Here is a 17,450-nt window from a genome sequence, read left to right as displayed (position 1 = left end):
AGAGTCAGGACTGCACCTGGCCTCACCCTCCAGTCCATCCACCCCTCCATCTGTCTCTGCCCCTCCAGTGTATGGTGGAAACATCCTAAATTATGGACTTTAATAGGCGTCTATTTTATAGCCTAAAGTCACAAACTCTAATGATTTAAAATATCACTACAACAGCCGTCGCTCCTTTCAGAACTCTACATATTTAAACAGAATTTCAGTTACCAGAAAAAACTCATCTTTAGAGAGGAAAAGGGAGGAATGGGAATGGGAAATCCATTGATTTAAGGTTTCATCAAGAAGACGACAGTGTGGAGAGAGCCTTGCTCAACATCAAACGGGCTCCAGTGTTGTGAATTTAACTAGGCAGAGAGCAGTACAAATTGGAAGATTTAAAAGCCTGAAGTTTAAACATCACTTTTGTTTTTCTAGGCCCTAGATAATAATAATACCATTGTGCAAATTATAAGTCTTTCCTATTTATGAGATGGGGGAAATCAAATGTTTGCATCAACCAGCTGATTGCAATTCTGAAGGCAGAGATTTCCAAGTCCTCTTTCCTCGAGGCCAGTTCTCCTGGTCCTAAGAATGGCATTACCTCTTTATACTGGACCCCTCCGCAGCTGCCCTGCATAGTGTTTGAACATCTGTCCTCCAGCATCTATTTGTCTTGCTTCTTCCCACAAGAAGGAAACTGCCAATGCCCTGGTGCATGTCCTCATCACCATTCTCCTGAAATGCAATTATTAACTGGTCTCTTTGGTTTTAGCTGCTTCTTCTTCTTTTTATTTTTCTTGAGACACAGTCTCGCTCTGTTGCCCAGGTTGGAGTGCAGTGGTGCAATCTCAGCTCACTGCAAACCTCAGCCTCCCCAGTAGCTGGGACTGCAGGTGTCGCCACCATGCCCGGCTAATTTTTGTGGGTTTTTTTTTTGTTTTGTTTCATAGATACGCGGTTTCACCATGTTACCCAGGCTGGTTTTGAACTCCTAGCCTCAGGTGATTCACCTGCCTCGGCCTCCCAAAGTGTTGGGATTACAAGTGTGAGCCACCACACCTGGCCTTAGCTTCTTTATTCTTTAATCCATCCTGAATATTTCTTCCCCATTTGTCTACTAAACTATCTCTTTCATCATGACACTTCTCTTTTCAAGAATCTCTACTGGCCCTCTGCTGCTTATAAAATAAAGCCCTAATTCCTCAGCTGGGTTTTCAGGGCCCTCCATAGGTCCTAGGATGTGTCCCATGTTCCCTGCTTCTGGGTACATTCCCAATTCCCTAACCAAGCCAGAAGCTTCCCTACCCCTCCTCTCACACCACCCTCATTCACATCTCCAGGTCTCTGCTCCTGCTGAGTCATCCACTTCCAATGCCTTCTCCTTTCTTCCCATTTATTCTTCTCTTTCCTCTCCTTCCAGGACCTGCTCAAATCCCACCTTATTCATAAGCTTTGGAGTCTCCAGCCCACCCTGAGAAGGGAGATTAACACTAAACCATGCCCCACTCCAGTACTTCAGGCACACCATTCATCAGGGAGATTTCCTAACTGGCAAAGAAATGAGCTGAGTTTATATGACTCTTGTGTCCTTCACAGTTCTATACAAAATGGTAGGAAATATTGTGTTTGCTTTGTTCATTTATTATTACCATTAGAATTGCATTAGCCACCAGTTATTAAGTACTTACTATAGGTTAGTTTATATATGAATGTATATCCTTTAATCCCCCCAAGCAGCCCTGCATGTTAGTGATATCTAATCTGGAAATATAGAAAAGAGGGAGATAATGGGGAGGAAGGATGCACATATTTATCTCATTGCACCTTGGTCCTTGGCTCAGTATGGAAAGCTTCAGTTATCTCATTTGATCTCTTTCCATTCTATCATTAATAACCATGTATTTTGATCCTATTTTTCAGATAAAGAAACTAAGGCCCACAGGGGTTAACAATTTGCTCAAATGCATGACCAGTGACTAGCGAGTGCAGAACTGAACACTGAATTCACGTCTCTCTGACTCAAAATTTGCACTTTCCACTCTCCATGCTCCTGCAGATGGGCAGCCATTGCTTCATGCAATACATCTCCTTTTCATCTGTAGAATGGGAAGAATCACTCTGTATTTTCTGCTTTTCTTTAAAATGGAGACTGTGCTTGAAAATCTCTCAAACATTGTATATTAGCTTTGTTATAAATACCACTTGGTTGGTGCCTTGAAATCCAGACCCATTCATTCAAGCTGCACAAAACACCACAAAGCCAAAAAGAAGCCTCACCTACTGAGACCTGTAAATATCTCTTTCAAATGGTAAACAGCTTGCTGGAATACTGCTTACTTCTGACTTGATGGCATGCAAACTGAGACAACTGTGCACTCCATTGTACAGTACTTTAAATGTATCTTGAAGTCTTAACACATAACAGTGTATTTAGGATGCATCTCATGTACAACTGTGCGTGCGTGTGTGTTAAATAAGCAACTAGACACATTTTTCTCTTAGTTAGAGTCACTGGTAAAATATGGAGTCATAAGACTTAGTGCACCAGCAACAGGAGAAATCAAATTCTACCCATCAACACACAGAGAACAAACCATCAGGATATTCAGGAATTCTAGCGGCAATAGACTCTGCCTTTTTAGCTCCTTCTCCCTTCACATGTTGTATTAGTCCACTTTCACACTGCTGTAAAGACACTACCCAAGACTGGGTAATTTATAAAGAAAAGAAGTTTAATTGACTCACAGTTCTGCAAGGCTGGAAAAGCCCCAGGAAACTTACAGTCATGGCAGAAGGGGAAGCAGGCACATCTTTCATGGCAGCAAGTGAGAAGCAGTCAATGAGAGTGCAGGAAAAACCACCATTTAAAACCATCAGATCTCATGAGAATTCACTCTCTATAAGGAGAACAGCATGTGGGAAACGTTCCCCATAATTCAATCACCTCTCTCCCTTGATACCTGGGGATTACAGGTCCCTCTCTTGACACCTGGGGATTACACTTCAAGATGAGATTTGGGTGGGAACACAGAGGCAAACTACATCAAATGTGGAGCCGAAGCTGTTAATGCACTGGTTTTACCATCATGCCTTAGTCTGTTCTGCATTACTATACAGAAATACCTGAGACCCGGCAATTTATAAAGAAAAGAGGTTTATTCAGCTCTCAGTTTTGTAGGCTGTACAAGCATGGCACCAGCATCTTTTTCTGGTGGGGGCTTCAGGAAACTTCCAATCATGGAAGAGACAGCCATTGTAACAGACTGCAAGAGAGGTGGAGCAAAAGAGGGGGAGCAAGAAAGATGCCAGTCTCTTTAAACAACCAGCTTTCACATGAACTAAGAGCGGGAACTCACTTATCACCAAGGGCATGGCACTAAGATATTCATGAAGGATCCACTCCTATGATGGAACATCTCCCTCTAGGCCCCACCTTCAATGTTGAGATTCAACATGAGATTTAGAGGAGACAAACATCCAAACTCTATCACATCACCACTTGCTTCTTCTCATCTTTCCACAGGCAAAACCATTCACATATACAGGAAGGGAAAGTGTGTCCTATGACAGTGAGTTTCTTAACTCTTATTATTTAGCAAAAAAAAAAAATCCTTCCTTTTCAAGTAATATCTAATGTGGGACCTTAGCACATAAAACAGAGAAAATAATATTTTGTTCTATATATGTATGAATTTACATTTTTGTCAGTCACTTACTATAAATTCAACCCAATGATTAAGTTTTGATGAACACAAAAACTTGGAGTCAGGATTATGGATGACAAGAGTGTAGTCATATACATCTCAAGAGCTAATTCCTGTATTTTCTTTTGGATGCACAATATTGAGAAAACCCTAATCTAAAATGGATAAGGAGTATGTGTAGTTCTGAATTAAAATAAAATAAAATAAAATAAAATAAATAAAATAAAATAAAAAGCATAAAAATGATGTTGAGCTACAATTATACTAATCATTGATTTAGCCATAGGAATTTCAAATGCTTTACAGAATACAGGGTGACAAGCTTTATACTGAAATCTTCCCCAAAACATGTTAGCCTAGCAATCCAACTTTACATGCAACTAGGTTCTCACGTATTATCATTTGGTACATAAAACATTTGAATTGTGTGTGGTGTGTGTGTGTGTGTACATGGGCATACATGTGTTTATTTCAGGTTGAAACAGAATAAAGTAAAAATTTCAAGAAGTGGGAATCCAATTGATGTGGAGCTTTCCAGTTAATGGTCTCCACTGAACCTTAAAATTCTGGACAATACAATATGAAAACACTGATTCTAAGGTATGGAGAGGCAGCCAAAATGGGTCTGAGCTTAGTGTTACCAAATGAGTTTCAATCTCAGTGGTCCACACTCGGAGCACCATGACACCATAGACCCTCAAGTGATCAAGAGATGTGAAGCAAATGCAATTTGTCTCTCAAGCAAGACAGGATAAATTGTACAAAGATGCATCCACCATGGGTCCTGATCATGCCACTTCTTTAAAACCATCAGTGTGGCCCCCCAATGCATGCATCAGCTTGTCTCAACTCTGAATCTTGCTACACAAGCATCTTCACAATCTGGCCCTGGCAATAGCTCATGCTGTGACCCCACTTATGTTTGCATCTCTTGTCCTCTGAATTTATCTTCTAATTTATCTTCATATACTTTCTTGTTTAAGCAACTTCAATGTCCTTTTCTCTAAATAAATTTTCCTAACCCATCCTTACCATAAAATCTAGGCAGAAATATTGTTGGAGTAGTTTTCTTCATTTATTATTACAATTAATTAATTTGTGTTAGCCACATTTATTAAGTACCTACTACAGTCCAGCTTACATATAAATTTATGTACTTTTATTCTCCCAGGCAACCCTGCATGGTAGCAATATTTAATTTTCTTACATTCAGAGTGATTACATATAACCTATCCAGATGTCAGGCATAGACAAGGCAAAATTCAAACCCTTGTCTGCTGACTGCAAGTTCTGCCATATTTTCACCTACTATGCTGTTTTCTTTTTCTGAACTTATGTCTGCTAGATCTTAGTACATAGTTCTGGGACAGCTTTATCAAGTTGTATGGCAAGTAAGTATTCTCATGTTGCCTCCTTCATAAAATTCTGTGAACTTTTTGATGGTATAAATGGTGTTGAAACCAAACCTCTAGGTATGACCCATAGTTATAGCTCAAAAAGTTGCTGAATTTAGTCTAAATGAATAGAACCATAAAACTGGTAGCTCAAAGCGATACTCTCATTTACTTACCTACCTCCAGGCAAGAATTACAAAGAATCTATCCTAGATAAAAAAGTCCTTGCTTTTAATGATTATGACTGTGTTTTAGTCCTAAGACTGTTTTGGGGTCAAGATGAGCATTTCTCAAAGTGAGGTATTACTCAGGGGATGAAATAGGGTTTCATGTCCACAAATATTTAGAAAATTCTGCATATCAAATTAATCCTATTGGAAATATTATCCTTAGCCTATTAAAGACTCTAAGAAGTAAAGAAAACCAATTAGCCCTGTTCAGCCTAGTATTCCTCAAATTTGTATGCATATCATAGAATTTTTTCAGATAAAACCCATTAGTAGTCCTTGTATCCAATGTTCTGCAGAACCCCTTTTGCAAAGATTAGGTCTGCCCTAATTTTTTATTGATTGACATTCTATCATGTTCTGAAAAGGCTTTACGGTGCTGAGTTGCACTTCAATTTTCATCCATTTCATCTCCATGATCAGTAGGGAACTGAGAACCATTTATTTCCTTCCCTTATAAATAAGAGGACTAGTTTTCCCAAACCTTGGTTCATCAGCAGAAAGCTCTCAGGGTCATTTCACTTTCCACACACATTTAGGATTTGTGGTATCAGACTGATCTCAAGGGAAATTAAAGCCATAAAAGCCCCCTCCATGTTAAACAAACAAGGTCCATTTAGGAATGGAGGAGTAAACTCTGGCTTCTATGGCTCACTTGAGCACTGCCTCTGGGATGGGATTTTCCTACCAATTTTTGCCAAGTAAGATATAACATAGCATGTCATTCTTCTCCAGAATTCACATAAGCTCATAGGCTCTCACAAATTATTTAAGTGATTTTCCTGGAGGTCAAGGGAAATTTATACAAAATCATAAGTCATGGGACTTTCTACAAAGCCTTCTGTTACATGTGTGTAATACATTGTGATATGGTTTGGCTATGTCCCCACCCAAATCTCAACTTGAATTGTATCTCCCAGAATTCCCATGTATTGTTGGAAGGACCCAGGGGGAGGTAGTTGATTCATGAGGGCCGGTCTTTCCCATGCTGTTCTTGTGGTAGTGAATAAGTCTCTGGCAGCTGCACCATCTAGGAAGTGAGGAGCGCCTCTGCCTGGTCGCCACACCATCTGGGAAGTTAGGAATGCCTCTGCCCAGCGGCCACACCATCTGGGGAGTGACGAGCCCCTCTGCCCAGCCACCCAACCGTCTGGGAAGTGAGGAGCGCCTCTGCCTGGTCACCGTGCAACCCTCAAGGTGGGAAGTGTCAGCCTTGTGTGTGATCTTTCTGCACTCCCTAAGTTTGCATTTTCCATTTTAAAGTCTACTTCTAAATTAAACGTTTTAAATTTGGGAAGATAATAATAATAATAATAGTAATAATAATAATGTCTCACAAGATCTGATGGGTTTATCGGGGTTTCCACTTTTGCTTCTTCCTTATTTTTCTCTTGCTACCACAATGTAAGAAGTGCCTTTCACCTCCTGCAATGATTCCTCCCCAACCATGTGGAACTGTAAGTCCAATTAAACCTCTTTTTGTTCCCAGATTTGGGTGTGTCTTTATCAGCAGCGTGAAAACGAACTAATACACATTGATATATATGTCAATGCAGTGACTTCATCGGAAGACAGAGCGGATACCTTGAATTCCAAAACCTTGACTTTCTCTTTCTCTCCCACACCTCATGGTCAATCCTACAGCAAGTCCTGAGAGCTCAGTCTTTAAAATGTATTCATAAATAGACTGCTCTCACCAATCCATCACTGCCGCCTTTGTCAAGCCTCTATCGTCTCTTGATAACCACTGCAACAGCTTCCTAACTGGTTCTCTTGCTTCCACACTTGTTCTTCTGCATTCTATTGTCAATTCCTATGAGCAGATGATTTTTTCAAAACATAAGTTAGACCACGTAACTCCGTTACACCCAAGCACCAAACCTACCATGACTTCTGCCTCAGAGTAAAAGCCAATGTCATCACAATGGTCTACAAGGCTCTCTCTAGACTTATCTCTGACAACCCACCAGATTCCCCTGCCCAGCCAGCTTGGCTTTCTTGCTGGTCTCTGAGCGTGCTAAGCATGTTTCAGCCACAAGAACCTTGCATTCACTACAGCTTCAGCCCGACCTGCTCATTCGCCACTAAGTGTGTGTATATTGCTTTTTTGCCTCTGTGAACCCCAAAAATTTGAGACAGATCTCAGTTAATTTAGAAAGTTTATTTTGCCAAGGTTGAGGATGCGAACCTGTGAAACAACCTCGGGAGGTCCTGATCACATGTGCCCAGTGTGGTCAGAGCACAGCTTGGTTTTATACATTTTAGGGAGACAGGAGACATCGATCGATATATGTAAAAATGAACATTGCTTGTCTGGATAGGTGGGAAAACTCGAAGCAGGGAGGGGGTTTCCAGGTCACAGGCAGGTGAAAGACAAATGGTTGCATCCTTTTGAGTTTCTGATTAGCCTTTCCAAAGGAGGGAATCAAGATATGCATTTATTTCAGTGAGCAGAGGGGTGACTTTAAATAGAATAGGAGGCAGGCTTACCCTAAGCAGTTCCCAGCTCAAATTTTCCCTTCAGCTTAGTGATTTTGGGGGCCCAAGATATTTTCCTTTCACACCTCCTTCAATCAAGTCTTTGCTCAAATGTTACCCTCCTGACTATCAACTGCAACCTTACCCTCAGGAGCCCTCACCCTCCTCTGCTTTCTGTCTTTCTGAAACACTTATCACCTTCTAAGATACCCTGTGATTTAGCTAATATTTTATTATATTTGTTTTCTGTTCCCTTTCCTTCCACATATACTAGAATGTGAGCATGATGAAGGCAGGAACATATGTTCATTTGATGCTTACCTAAATCTCCAGAACGATTTGATCGTAGATGATGAGAGCTAGACAAGAGCTTTGAGTGAGTGGACAGAAACTTAGAGTGAGTGGGCACTTTGGAGATTCCCAACCTGTTTATACAACTCTGGGGTTGGGCACAGGTAGTGATAAGGACTGGTGAGTTATTGTTAATATGTGACAATGTCAAATGCACTCCCCCATCTATCCATTGTGAGGCTACAGGACACCCTGAAGTGTCATACTTCTTTGCTTCTACTTGAAGTTATCATAGCTCAGTGTGTTAACCCTGATTATAGAAGACTGATCAGAATCTCTGTCTACCAGTTACAAATGCCTTTGATTTTTAGACTTGGCGAAATGAATTAATTATCATGTAATATATGCAGATTGGTAGACGTTTTTGAAAACATGGATTCCATGGTTGGGGGAGGGGCAATAAATGAGGGCAAGCCATTGATCTCTTTCAATCCTTTGTGCGAGATGAGGACTTTGAGACTCTGGGAGATTAAGTGACTTTCTCAAGGTCACACAGCTAGTCACTGGCAGAACAAGGACTAGAACCTAGTCTTTGATTCCCAGCCCTTCGTTAGTACGATCAAAGACACAGTTTGCGGCAGAGGAGACATATATATGCTGTATATAACATTTGCATAACATATTACACTAAAGACGGCATCCCAACTGAGATTCTCAGCAGGAAAATAACAATTATTTAATCAGGGTTCTATTTAAACTTTTATTGTGAAGGTTAGGTTAAGATTCATCGGCTTGATTAAGGGTGCTGCCTACACATGAAAGTGTTTACTGAGCTCAGCTCCCTGGAGTGAAATTCAAACAAACTTGTGACATCCAAAGCACATTTTCATGTCCTGAAAGCCATGAATATCTTTACTGTGAGCCAAATCTTCTTCTTAAAACAAACAAATGGGTATCCTTAAGGATAAACTATAAACAGAGCCTGCCAAGACACAGAGTCCTCTCTCTATGCCGACAGTGGCATTTCATAGCTAGTTTTAGTCTTTAAACCTAATGAATATGAATATACCTAGATACACAAAATGAAAAGCTTCTGTGTATTCAAGAGCATTATCATGTGCATTACACTATTTGATCCTTAGAATAATCCTGCAGGATTGGAAAAGCAGATATTATTATCTCTGTTTTAAACATAAGGGAGCTGAAAGCACTCAGGGAGTTCAAAGATCTGCCCAAGGTCTCCCAGCTTATTAGCAAAGGAAAACACTAGAATGGGAGGGGGCATTTATCCTCATGCACCACACTGCCACTTACAGTACAGCTCTTAATTACTGACAAAGGAGTAGGGGAGGAACACCGCATAGTATTTCACTGTCCCTCTCCCACTGATAGCACCAATGACCTGAGACTTGAGCTCAAAACAGGAAATGGTTTCCATTTTACAGAGCAGGAAGGAACAGAGAAGATACCCTTCAGGATCATCCAGTACTGTGGAGGTGAGTTGGAAGTGTAAGGTGAGGCTGAGCTCTGTTCTGGCACTGCTGCCTTCTGTGCTTGCCTGGGGCATTGTGCTTGGTCGCTGAGCTCTGCAGGCTTGGCTGGGAGCGGAGCTCCTACTGGGCATGTGGTCTTAGGCCAGTCACTCCTCACTCTGAACCTCTGCTTCCTCATGGGTAAAACAGGGCTTGCAATACTTACTTACCTGCTGGCATTTTTATGATGATCAAAGGAGATAAACCACCCTGGAAGCCTAGCTCTGGGTCTGGCAAGAAGTGGAAGCCCATAAATAAGGGCTCATTGACCTTTGTGGGTTCATCATCCATTTATCTGATGTGTATACAGGATTTCCTGCATCCCCAGCCCTGGGTTAGGCGATATAGGAAGAAAGCAGAAACACAATCTCCTCACTGAAGTCTGGATACACAGATTGATGATTCAAGACTTAAAAATACCTGGCAAGGCTACCACTGTACTTTAAAGAATTGTAAAGAAAAGGTCATCATGTGATCAAAATATAAGTAAGTAATGTTGCCATTCTCAGCAGTACAAGAAGAAAGTAGAGAAGTTATTTGGGGTCACTAGACCATGACACCCCAACCTCTATCCCCAAATCACTGAGTCTGGCCCTGTAGATAAGTGAGAACAGGTTCCTATCTGCACCTCTTCCACCTGCCCTTTTGTTCCCAGTTCTTAGCAATGTCAAGGAAGGACTCTTTCAGCCATGCCTCATTGACCCAGCCCTGATCTAGTCTTCAAGCCTAGGTCCCCGGAACTCCTCTGCAAAGCTCCTCTGCCATTCAGTGTTCAGGCCTCCTCTGCTCCCAGCCCCAGCTCCAACACATGCTTCTGTCTCACTGGCTTTCACTTGTCCTCTCTCCTCTCTGGGAACTGGAGTTTCTTTAAACAGACAAGCAATTACTGGCATGTTATCCACACTCGACTGTGTGTTGGTACAACACCCGCTGATGTACAGTAGCAGGCAGCTTGATAATGGGACGTGTTTAAGCTGATTGCCACTGGAGATAAGTGATCCCTCTGAAAGAATGCACTTTTGTTAAACTTCTGAAGGCAGAGAGGATAAGTAAAGTTTTATTATATTTTCTGTTTAAAAAAAAAATAGCAGCCTTTTTGAGAATGGCTACACCTCCCCCGAGATTCTCATTTCAGATTAGGCTATCAGGTATATAGTGCAATTGGAAGCTTCAGCTTCCCCTGGAGCCTCTGTTTGATAGGCCTTCCATAAGATCCTCCCTGAATGGCTGACACTCCCCCCTTGCTAGCTGGCTGGCTCTGTGTCCTTGAGGACAGCTCTATTAAACTCAGGCCTCTCTCTCCTCTTAACTCCTCCCCTTTCTCTTCTCTCTTTCTCTTCCTATTTTCTTCTTCACATCCTCTCTCTTTTCTCTCTCACATTTTTCTCCAGCCTGTGTCCCCCTTCTCCCCTCGTCTCTTCTCATCTCTCCCCTTCTTCTGCTGTCTTTCCATTTCACACAGTCTTTCTGACTCTCTATGCCTGTCTTACCTCCGTCTCTCCTCCCCCATCCTGGTGCAATTGCTTCTCTGAATCCCCTGGGAAAGCTAGCCTTGGGGAAGCTGTTAGAGTGCTAGGACTGTAAGCATTGTTTTTGCAGAGCAAGAAAACATGGCAAAATCACATAGGTTGCACGATTTGCTCACCAAGAGCTAAATCTGAGGACGAAGGCAGGCGGTGCAGGGCAGAGAAGAGCTCAGTAGGTTGCTGGAAGTTGGACTAGGGGGATAAAAGGGGGATTTAGGGAGAAGACAGCTGAGTCAGGGAGAAGCAAAAGGGAGCTAGAAAACAAAATGGAGATGTTGGCAACAATTGCCTGACATAGGAGCAATAAGTAGAAAAAATTTCATTAGTCACACATGGAGCTGCTCTCCAGCCAGTCACCACTGCACTGTTTGGATACAAAGGTACCAAGGAGAAAGCAAAGCGCCAATCAATCTCTTAAAGGGGCCACTTGCTGGCATCTAATATCCGGATAAGTGGCAGTGGGAGACAGGTGATGACCGCTTTACTGTAGATTCTTTAGTCGGTGAGTGGAGAGGAGCATCTTTATAAACACATTACACCTCATGGGGAGTAGGGAGAAATTCAATTAGGTTTGAATGAGAAAGGTAACTTGAATATCAATTAATTGTCTAATTGAAGATAATGGAGACCTGGGGGCACCCTGCCAGATTGATTCCCATACCCAAATCCAGAGATTTTCTCAGGGATTAAAGACGCAATTTAATTACACATTTCTATTAGATTAGATGCTGATTGCATTCGGCACTCTGAGTTAATTACATAGTTAATTACACAGCCAATAACTCCCCTTTCCTAATAACCCTGCTGGATGTGGGCTGGTGCTGCCCAAGGGGGATCCTGCACCTGTAATGGGAGCCCTGGGAGCCCAAGGTGGAGGGAGCCGCCTTCAGCGAGGGGACATGTGAATACTAATAGGGAATTATTCTAATTGTCTCTTGTTCTTGATGAATAGTAAATTATTCTAATAACATTTACCATTGTATTCATTCATTATCCAAGGGTAATTAGGAATGAAGGGCTTGTGGGGCCTCTCCTGTGGCACAAACAAGGCTGCACTAACTGGGATTGTCTTCATTTCCCACCTCAGGCGCCTCCAGGACAGCCTCCCCTTCTCCTTGCTTTCCTCCACCCACCTGGGACAGAACTTTGCACTTGCCAAAGTACTTTCCCATGGCGTATCTTCTTTGATTGTAAACTGAGCTATGAAGTAGGTTTCAGTTTTCCTATTTTATTATCTAGGAGGCAGAAGGGGCCTTTGACTGGGAGGAAGGGTGTCCAGTAATTTGTCCAAGGACACAGGGCAGGCAGAGGTGGTGTTGCTCACTGGGGTCTGGGTTTCGCCGCAAAACTCCTTCTTGTCCTGTGCACTTCAGGGCCTCTCAACTCAAAATTCTTCTTTCTAGTATGTCTTTATCAATGTGGGCTGCTGTAGCAGAGTATGTAGACTGGGTGGATTATAAACAACAGAAATTTTTTTTCTCACAGTTATAGAGCCTACTAGAATTCCAAGGTCAAGATGCTTGGCAGATTTGGTGTCTGATTAGGGACCACTTTCTGCCTCACAGAAGGCTATTTTTCATTAGTTCTGCATATGGTGGAAGGGACATGAGGTCTCTCTTGATTTATAAGATTGCTAATCCCATTTGTGAGGACTGTACCCTCATGACCTAATTACCTCCCATAGGCCTCATTTCCTAATATTGATGATTAGATATGAATTTTGAGAGGACACAGATGTTCAATGTATAGCAGATTTTAATTCAAGGTTGAGTGCATTTGAGTTTTAGGTACAGATAAAACAGGATTCAACACATCCAGTTGGCTGCCTGATGGCACAACTACCAAGACTGAAATATTCATTATTCTCAAGATTTCTAGAAACCATCTTTCAGCTGGTTCACACAGGGACATGGAAGAGCATGCATGGAAGGGGCAGTCTCCTTTCCACCTGCCTACCTGCACTCACTCACTTAGGCCACAAATAGCAGCAACCCTAGTGAAACTGACAACATAGGGTGTTTCATCTGCCATGACCACTTTGTGTTAGAGAGGGAATTATATGAGAAAGTCCGTCATCAGGCCAAAGAGAAAGGAGAGGAAAAGCCTGCCCCACAGCCTTCCAAAGGTTTCCTGTAGGTAGTAAACATCAGCAGATGCCTAGTGAGGCAGGCCAAACCAACCCAGATGAAATGGTAAACAAAAGCATATTGATGATAAACCAATCAACCAAGCAACAAACAAAAAAGCAGCTATGGTTTCCAAACACTTCATTCCCCTCCACTCAACACATTTTTTTTTAATACGTTATACTTTTGCTCATGCCATTTCCTCTACCTCTGCCTCACTATTAAAGTAGCTCTTACGAAATCATGTCTTTTGCTGCAACATGGATGGAATTGGAGGAGATTATGTTAAGTGAAATAACTTAGAAACAAAGTTAAATACTGCATGTTCTCACAAGTGGAAGGTAAATAATGTGCATACATGGACATAGAGCGTGGAATAATAGACATTGGAGGCTCAGAAGGGTGAGCAGGTGGTAAGAGGGTGAGGGATGAGAAATTGCTTAATTGGTACAATGTACACTATTTGAGTGATTGTCACAGTAAAAGCCCAGACTTCACCACTAAGCAATATATCCATGAAAAAACCTGCACTTGTACCCCTTAAGTTTATATCAATAAAATCAATCAATAAATTTAAAAAGTATTAAAAAGATATCTCTCATTCAAAGCTCTTCTCTGAAAACTGTTCTGATGCTGCTGTTCTTCTTTCTTCTACCTCTCTCCCTTACGTAGGGTCCTGTCTCATGTAGCATATTGTAGTGTGACGTCTGCTGACATGCCCACTACCCCATACAGAGGGAAATATTTGAGCCTGTCAGCTATTTCTTCTCCATCTGTGTCCAGCATGGCCTCAGCATATGGAAGATACTCAGGATGGAACTTTCTGCTTTGCTGTAGCTATTTGGAAAATTGGATATTCAATCACACAGCAGGCTTGATCAGCCTGGATTTTCCTCACTGAAGTTTTGACGACACTGTTACGGCCAGCACAGCCACTCCTGGATGTGACTCTAGAAAGGATTTTGATGGCCAACAACCTTTCATAGCTCTGCAGTCTTTGGACATCAATCACCAGGGGAGTCTTGGCAAGGAGATGGTTGAAACGGGGAAAAGGGGCTGTCCTGTGTGAGGTGTTCTATCTCCACTCCCATCTCCCCATCTAGGCTCTCCACCTCCCTCCTGAACACTCCCAAGGCTTTCCAGCTTCCTGATGCTGTATACTCCCTGGGTACCCAAGCCTTTCATCTGTGTCCTCTCACCCTTTCTCCCAGTGAACCCCATCCACGGAGTAGGTCCTGATGCTGAGGATTCTGTCCTCAAGCTTTTCTACCAAAACTAACCTCCTCAATGCCCTATATGGCAAAGGATCCTGTTTTCTGTTACAGAGAGTCTAGCTGTCTCAATGAAGATTTAGCATTAATAGTTAACAAAACCTCAGAATGCTCAATGCATTCTTTACACTTGAACAAAAGCTCCTTCAAACTCCTTAACTCCCTGGCTTTCACCTGAGGGTGGCACCACCCCTATGCTTCATATAGAAATGGTTCAGGAGTTCTGGATTGTCACAATGACTGGGTGAGTCACTATCATTTAATGGGCTAAGAGCAAGGACGTTCAATGTTTTGCATTGCAGAGGGTAGTCCTGCACAATGAATTGTCCCACCCAAACTGCCAATAGCACTTTTTTAGAGATACTGCAGTGAACGTTGGGGTGAAAAGTACCAACTGCAGCAGAGTCCTGAGATAAAGAGGGGAGGTGCTTATTTTGGGTAACAAAGAGCCTCCTGAGAAGTGGCTGCCTATCCTTCATGTACCCAAACCTGCCTCACAGCCTTCTGTAGTCTCCCCTGACCCTGCCCTCCTCTATTCCGGGGCACTGGTCCTGAGTAATGCCAGGTGTAGGTCTGAAGATTGGTAGGACCAATTTCCACTGGTGCGTGGTCTCTCCAGCTAAGGACAGAATTGGGAAAAGAGACTCAATAAGCACATGTTCCTTCTCACCTAACTCTGTTCGTGGCCTGAGCAAGGCTCCCACAGGGAGGGCAGTCTCATGTCAGGGTAACAGGGTGGGCGATTGCAGTTGCTAGATGTAGCCCAAGGGTCCCCTTCAGACCAGTCATGGATGTTTTAATGGCTCACTTGACCAAAGGGGGCACACAGCAGCTGTACGTGGACTCCTCCCCAGGGAGCCCTCAGTCATTTTGAAAAAAAAATTACATCTGGAGAGGTTTTACTTTCCAAGGGAAGGCAGAGAGAGCAACTCCTTAACCGACATTTCAAGTATGCATGCTAAAGCTATCAGTCTGGAGGGAGGTAGCTGGCCCCATGCCTCTTCTGCCCCAGGGGCCTTTCCAGATGGGTGGTATGTGGGCTCAAACCCACTCCTCTACAGGTGATGGATGAGACAGCAGAACAGAAGACATAGTACTCAGGGTCCTTGGTTTTGAGCAACTGAAACTCACACTAGCCAAGAAAGGAATTTATCTACAAAGTATTGGGTGCTTAAGCAATTTGTCAAAATGCAATGAAGACCTGGTTCAGAAAATAGTATAGAACAAAGAATAACTGGGAAGCCATAGCCCAAATCAGACCACACCATAGCCAAAATCAGACCTCCACTGCCACGGCCACCCAGTGAGGCTGCAGGCCGCTCTGCCACACTGGACACTGGGTATACCACATTCTCCAGCATCATCCCAGTCCCTAGAGAGACCTCACATTGTTGCTATCACCACTTCCAAGGCAGCCTCCCTCTGGCCCTTGCTTGTTTGTGCAGCAGCTCGCAAGTTGGATGGATGCATGTGATTGGCCAAGCATGGGTCAAATCCCTGCATTGTATTTCAAGGGAAGCTGGAAATGTGCCTGGTCTTTTTAGCTTCTGTAATAGAAGCAGATTCTGCCTTCTATGGCAGTACCTATGACACGAGGTATCACAAACATTAGAAAGATATTCAGATGCTAGGCTGCCAAAAATGGGCAAATATTTACTGCCCCCAAAAACCCATAATGGAAGTGGCTACAGAGATGGTTATTACAAGAAATGCATCCAGACCAGTCAAGAAGTAAAGTCACTGGTATCGATGATGAAGACAGGAAAATATGGACACAAGATAAAATACTAAATTCTGGGCCCTCAGGCTGAGACAATTGAGCAAATTAAGATTTTCTTATCCTCCCCTTACAGATTCCAAGAGGACTTAAATTAACTAAAATCACTTGCCTACAGTGACATTGCCAATTAGGAACAAGCAGAGACTAGAATCTACCACCCACCACCATGCCCCCAGCACAGTTCACCAGGTGCCCTGACAGCTTTGTCAGTAAACACTGCCCAGTACTGCGAGACACAAGCCCTGAGCATCCACACTGAGAGTGTACAGACTTCTCCCTGAGTGTGCTGCTTTCATCCAAGGTTCAGTCTACAAGAGGATTGAGCAGTTTCATCCATGCTGCTTTTTTTTTTTTTTAATCACTCTGTCACCAAGGTTGTAGTGCGGCAGTGTGATCTCAGCTTAATGCAGCCTCGACCTCCCTGGCTCAGTGTAATCCTCTCACCTCAGCCTCCTGAGTAGCTGGGATGACAGGGATGTGCCACCATGCCCAGCTTAGGCTGGTTTTGGCAAGAGAATAATGAGCCAGTATAATGCATATGGATGTGCTGAATTGAATTACTGTTCCCAGTTCTTCACCTTTCTGTGTATCCATACCTTTCCCACGGCCTCATCTTGAGTCTTGCATATTTCTACTTATATCTCTTGTGCCCCAGCTGTCACCATGAGAACACGCCCCACCTAGCAAACTAGCTCAAGCAGACTAACAGACAGGTGGAGCACAGCTTTTCCAGCAGAACCCAGCCAGATCAGACAACCACTGGCCAAACTGCAGTTGGGCAACCAAAAATAAGCCATTACTCTTTTAAGCCACCGAGTTTTATGACTGGTTTATAATGGATTAATTACTGAGCAGTACAATAAACCTTAGATTCTTTTTTTGTTTGTTTTTGTTTTTGTTTGAGACGGAGTCTCACTGTCTCGCCCAGACTGGAGTGCAATGGTGCGATCTCGGCTCACTGCAACCTCCACCTCCTGGATTCAAGCGATTCTCCTGCCTTAGCGTCCCAAGTAGCTGGGATTACAGGTGCCTGCTGCCACGCCCGGCTATTTTTTGTATTTTTAATAGAGACGGGGTTCCACCATGTTCCCCAGGCTGGTCTCGAACTCCAGAGCTCAGGCAATCCACCTGCGTTG

This window comes from Pan paniscus, chromosome 7, assembly GCF_029289425.2.
Source record: "Pan paniscus chromosome 7, NHGRI_mPanPan1-v2.0_pri, whole genome shotgun sequence".
Taxonomy (NCBI): Eukaryota; Metazoa; Chordata; class Mammalia; order Primates; family Hominidae; genus Pan; species Pan paniscus.
This window is presented reverse-complemented; position numbering follows the sequence as displayed.